Here is a 6000-nt window from a genome sequence, read left to right on the forward strand (position 1 = left end):
GTTAATAAGGTGGCTCAGTGGTTAGCACTATTACCTCACACTAACAGCAAGAAGGTCCCGGGTTCAAACCCTGTTCCGTCCCATGTCCTTTCTGTGTGAAGTTTGCTTCTCCATGGTTGTGGGTGTTTCCTCCCATATATATATATATATAGTCAAGTCAAGTCAAGTCAAGTTTATTTGTATAGCACATTTCATACACAGAGGCAATTCAAAGTGCTTCACATAAAATGGATGACAGGAAAATAAAAGAATAACAAAACTTTAAAAAAGAGTATAAAAAGTGCATTAAGCAACAGGCGCAGCAGTTGCAAAAAGAGCTAAAAACGTATAGAGGACTCATTGGGTTTGCATAATAGAATAAATCAATTTATCTATATTGAGTCCCCTGACATCATGAATATAAACATGACTACACACACATAAAACTCAGGTCTGGGTACGGTGTCCTCTTTTCCTCTATACTGCAGTTTGGACACCAAGCATACCCCCGCTTGTACCTTGCGTCATCTGTTGCCCGTCGACAAACAGGCCGGTTTATACATATATATAGCTAATAAATAGATTGTTTGTGCCTGACTATAAAGCGTTTGTGGTAGACCTCCCGTGACTTTAACAGACTGATGTTCAATGGATTGTAGGCCAGAGTTGAAGTTCTCAGTCTTGTCTATTGAGGACGTCACTACAGGAAACTTGATTTTGAAGACCAAAATTTAACCAAAGTGTGTAGGAAAACCACCTGAAAACAAATATTTGGAATACTTTATTGTATAGAAAACAATATCAGCAAATGGAAGAAAAAGGTGTGTGTGTGTGTGTGTGTGTGTGTGTGTGTGTGTGTGTGTGTGTGTGTGTGTGTGTGTGTGTGTGTGTGTGTGTGTGTGTGTGTGTGTGTGTGTGTGTGGGAGGGGGGCGGGGCTTTAGCACTGAAAACGTTACATTCAATACATCACATGACATCACATTAAAACAGAGTTCATCTGAGAAATTATTTTGCTGTTTTAAACCAATTCAAATGAGAGAAAAAGGAAAGAAAAATGGAAAAGCGATGAAGATGGTAACTCATGGGTTACTACTCATTTTTAGGGGGGAGATTCTGCTTTATATGGTGTGGTTAAAACATAATTTGGACCAATCAGATTGCTTGCCGGGGCTACAGGTACTCAGTGGGAGCCAGAACCCTCCACTTTAGCAGTTTGGGCCTATGGTCTGGAATCCACAACGTTGATGATGTTCTTGACCCAGTCGTGAATTGGGTCAGCACAGAGCATAACATGGCTACCATCCCTTCTCTTCCTCTTCATCTCAAAGCTATAACAGAGAGAGAGAGAGAGAGAGAGAGAGAGAGAGAGAGAGAGAGAGAGAGAGAGAGAGAGAGAGAGAGAGAGAGAGAGAGAGAGAGAGAGAGAGAGACACACACACAGAGAGATCATGCCTGCTGTTGTTGCATTTTGCCTTGCATTTACAGTCATCAAACTAACCAGATAATCAATCAGTCAATAATTTGGCCAATAGCAACTCAGTCAGCCAATCAGGCTCAACTTGGGCATTTTACAATTGCAGTAAATCCTGAGTGTTGTTTTAGTGACAGATGTGTTGCCGCAACCGTTGCACCTTTAGTAGATTATTTTTTAATTAATTGCAGATTTTCTCTCGATTATTATTTTTTGATTGCCAAGTTATCTTAAATGTTTCAGTAAACCAGTTTTTTTATGATTTCTTTTTAATCACTGCAGTTGCCATTATGGTGATTGAAAACTCAAAAAAACAACTGTCTCTATAACATCACGCAGATATTATTTTATCAGCTAATTCTGAAACTTGATTTGAACTGTATAGTATGTCTATAATGACAGATCAATTAAAATGTGGGCTAAAAGCCTGGTTATGATAACTGCATGATAACTCCTACACTTGTGCAGGAGTAGCAAAGTCTGTAAGGTTGAAGATCAATAAAACAGGAGATGCAACACTCACACTACACCCTTGTTGCCACACCGACTGTGTGTGTAACTGTAGCTCAGCACCCTGCCCTTAGGCACGGGTTTGGGGATAAATATGAAACAGCATGAACCTGGACCACCGCCGCCTGAGAAACAGACAGAGAAACAACATGAACACAGATGCCATTATTTTGGTCTTCTTCCCCTTTCCGTATGCTTCTCTTGTTATGGAGTTAGTGTGCTAACTGAAGTTCAGGAACACAAAGACCACACCATATAATTATCTGCGCCGCACTAAGCTATTTCACCTGCGCTCCAATCACTTCACTGATGAATACACCTGTGTTCTATCAACTCAATCACTCGTAGCATGTATAATAAACATGACCATGACCATATTCCCTCTTCCCCCTGTTCGCCTCAGTCGTCACGACCCGCCCCCCCAACCCCAAGTTTCTTCCTCCGTTACGGGCAGCACGGGCGGAGTCTGCATGTTCTCCCCGTGCCTGCGTGGGTTTTCCCCGGGTACTCCGGTTTCCTCCCACAAACAGCAAAAGACATGCTAATTACGGGCAGCACGCGCGGAGTTTGCATGTTCTCCCCGTGCCTGCGTGGGTTTTCTCCGGGTACTCGGGTTTCCTCCCACAAACAGCTAAAGACATGCTAGTCAGGGCCGCATAATCCTGCGTCTCTATCCCCTGCTCACAGGAACCACGGGGGGCTGATGGAGCCGGGACTCCATCCCGTGAAGCTGAGCTGCGCTCTAGAACCGAGCTTCAAAGACGCTACCCCCACTCTGGTGAGTCTCAACCCCTGGGTTCCTGTCACTGCCGTACCACTCTCCCGAAGAGACGCTGTCGCACCGCGACCCCATTCACGTTCTCGCACCCAAACACCCACTTACAATAAATTATCTTTTGTTTAAACATGGTGTGGTCTGTGTTAGTGAACATACTATTAGACATGTATGCTACATTTACAAAGCAGTATAGTGTATAACAGGGTTTCCCAAATAGCGGCCCGCGGCCAGCAAGCTGTGTGGCCCGCGCCAGAATTTTTTTTTTTTTTTTTTTTTTTTTACGGTGTACCTGAATGCAACATGCAAGATCTGGCTAAAATTATCTCATGTGTATAAATTAAAGTTCAACACTGAGGACGTGAGGAAGTGTTTTTCAAGTCATTCTAATAGTCAACTTCTGTTGTAACATTTCAGTCTGGATTCTGGAATATTTTTCAAACATCCTGATGAAATCAGGCTAAATGTAATGTAAGAAATTACTGTTCAACACTGAATAGGTGTCCAAATGTTCATGTCATTCTGGCCAATACTTCACTTCTGTTATAACATTTCAGTCTGGAATATGGAATATTTTTCAATAATCTTGATGACTAAACGGCTTAAAGTAATTTCATGTGTAAGAAATGACTGTTCTACATTGAAGTAGAAATTTAAATAATTAACTCTAATTAGTTTTGGATTTATTTTGCTTCAAGAGTGCATTTTTGTTCTTGTGTGACCCTCAACACAGGCTTTGAGAATCTCGGTCCACTTACTGATGCTTAAATTAACCCACTCATATTCTGGTTTATTTCAAGAACATATGTTGGCTAGTGGAAATTCTAATTGGCTGGTAACTTTAAAATTCTAGCAGCCATATTGGCAGGTGTTCAAAAAAGTTAATTTCAAGCCCTCCAGGTGGTGACATAGGAGTGAGCGAGAAAAGGATCAAAGTGGTGGTTAAGACTGAATAATGACAACAGAACTGTTCATTTAAAATGAGTTATTCCTCTATTCCTCTGGCTTCAAATGCACCAAATGTTTCACGCCGCCGCCTTTCGGCCGTCGGCACAGTTCGGCCCCCGACCCTCAGCAAAATGTGGCCCTTGGTGAAAAGTAATTGGGGACCCCTGGTGTATAAGCTTTAGACTCATATATTCAATGGCTGCTGAGGCTTGCTGTGGTTTGGTTTGATTTGATTATGGTATGAATCAATATTTTTGCTTCAGCATTAGAACAGCAAGAACAGAAAAACCAGCAAATCAGTTTACCACAGCTAACAATTAAAATTGAAAGCTGCGCAAAAGTTCCCCACAATACAGTGCATGTATTCTATAGCATCAAGTCTATTGACATTTGCCAATATGTCATATTCAACCAGCAAGCAGGTTTGGCTGTTTCTAGACATTTGACCTCATGACATTACTCTGACCTGTGGAGACAAGGCAGTAAACTTACTTGGTACACTAGATTCAGCCAAGGTTGAGAAAAGCAGGATGCTGCAGACCACCAGAAGGACTGTCTTCTTCATCTTCATCATCATCATAAATGTCTGTCTCTGTCTGTCTGCCTCGCTCTATCTGTCAGTATGTCCTTCTCTGCCCTGCCTCTTATCCTGCCTCATCCCTAACATCTTCTGTAACGCGATAAGCAAAAACCCTTTTGTGACCAATCATGTAGTGTGTGTGTGTGTGTGTGTGTGTGTGTGTGTGTGTGTGAGTGTGCGTGCGTGCGTGCGTGCGTGTACACACCATGTACCCTTCTAATAGTGTGTAGTGTAAAACTTGCGAGACTGTTTCCATGACAAAATAAGGACCAAGACCCATAAACCCAGAAGCTAACAGCTAACTTGCAAACACACAGTGGTCAACACTGTCACTGCAGAGTGTACATATATTTAGTCCATGGGCCAGACCAGAAATCGGTATCACTCAAGGTGGCAAAATATAGTCACATTTTTTGCAAAGCTACATGTCCATAGATGATATTTTGGTATGATAACCTTTGCTAAGTGGTAGCTTTGTCACAGTTATCAGCACATGAAGTTAACCACCCCCTACAATAAATTGGTATCTTAGACGCTGGTGCATATCCTACTTTAGGCTCATTTTCAGGACCTTTACTCATGTTTTATGAAGGCATGTTTGGTCTAATTTTAAAGGGTAGACTCATAGGTTCATTTAAGCACAGTTGTGAGTTTGTCTAATAAACATAGAAGTCACATGGGCTCTTCAAAGTGTCAACAACATTCGTTTAACCACCATTTCCGCCTAAACTATAGTCTTTATTTGAGCATTATGACATGTAGGAACATCACTGACACAAATAACAAAACCTGAAATACTCACAGGACTGTAACAATTGAGGAAATGTATAATCTTCCCATATTATCCCACCATGAAGGCTGATTATGGGCCTTAAAGTAGAATATGAACCCGGGCCAGAATTTTCACTAATTGGTACCATCCAAGTTGACAAATTCTAGTTTTGTATTTTGCAAAGGTCTGTACCTTTAGATGATATTTGAACTTGATAAACCTTCCCAAGTGGTATATTAGTCACAGTTAACCCTCAATGACACCAAACGTTGATCCAAAGAAAGAGACAATCGTGTCCCTTTATTTGAACAGAACATGTAATAGAAAAAAATCAAGAATTCTAACTTATCATTTATTTAACCAATGATCTTTATCATCACCACTATCACAAATATAATATTAAACAGTATTCATATTCTGTTTTATTGATCATCATCATTATCATCATAGTCATCCAGGGTCACGGCCTCCTCATAGGAAGACTTTAGCTCTTCAACATTACAATCTTTTTTGTTGAGACAATAGCATGTCTCTCCACAGGTTGCAAATAGCTGCTTGTCCTGAAGCTTTGCCCAGTTCTGTGGTAGCTTTCACTGGTCCACGATGAATGTTATCAAGGCAGTTTTGCTGTCTGGATTACTTAAAAGCTTTCTCCACTGCACGACATTGTGTCCTGGGGCAATGTTCTTTCATTGAGTGCTACTACTTGCTGAACCACAACTGCATCTCTCGCCATTCTTGATTGATGTTTTCCAGTACACATCAAACACCACATCTATTCAGTTACTGAGTAACTGAAAGAGAAAGAGTAACTCTTTCTCCTTCATGCAACGCTAGGTTCAACACAGAACCAGCAATCTCTCCAAAAGTCTTGCCATCATCTTTCAGCATGAGTGTCTCCAATATCAACTGCTAATGTTGATTTATCTAAGTCGCTAGCGAGGGCAGTGGCTTTGTTGGTTTT

General features: G+C 41.2%; 1 long non-coding RNA gene across 1 annotated transcript; it reads right to left on the bottom strand.

Moving 5' to 3' along the window:
- Positions 1–157: 157 nt before the first annotated feature.
- LOC310782582 lies at positions 158–4341 on the bottom strand. The gene is made up of 3 exons (XR_014553032.1): positions 4177–4341; positions 1975–2086; positions 158–1308 (listed from the first exon to the last, which is right to left on the bottom strand). It is a non-coding gene; the product is annotated as an uncharacterized lncRNA (long non-coding RNA).
- Between the last annotated feature and the right edge of the window lie 1659 nt (positions 4342–6000).

This window comes from Poromitra crassiceps, assembly GCF_964638095.1.
Source record: "Poromitra crassiceps genome assembly, chromosome: 9".
Lineage (NCBI taxonomy): Eukaryota > Metazoa > Chordata > Actinopteri > Beryciformes > Melamphaidae > Poromitra > Poromitra crassiceps.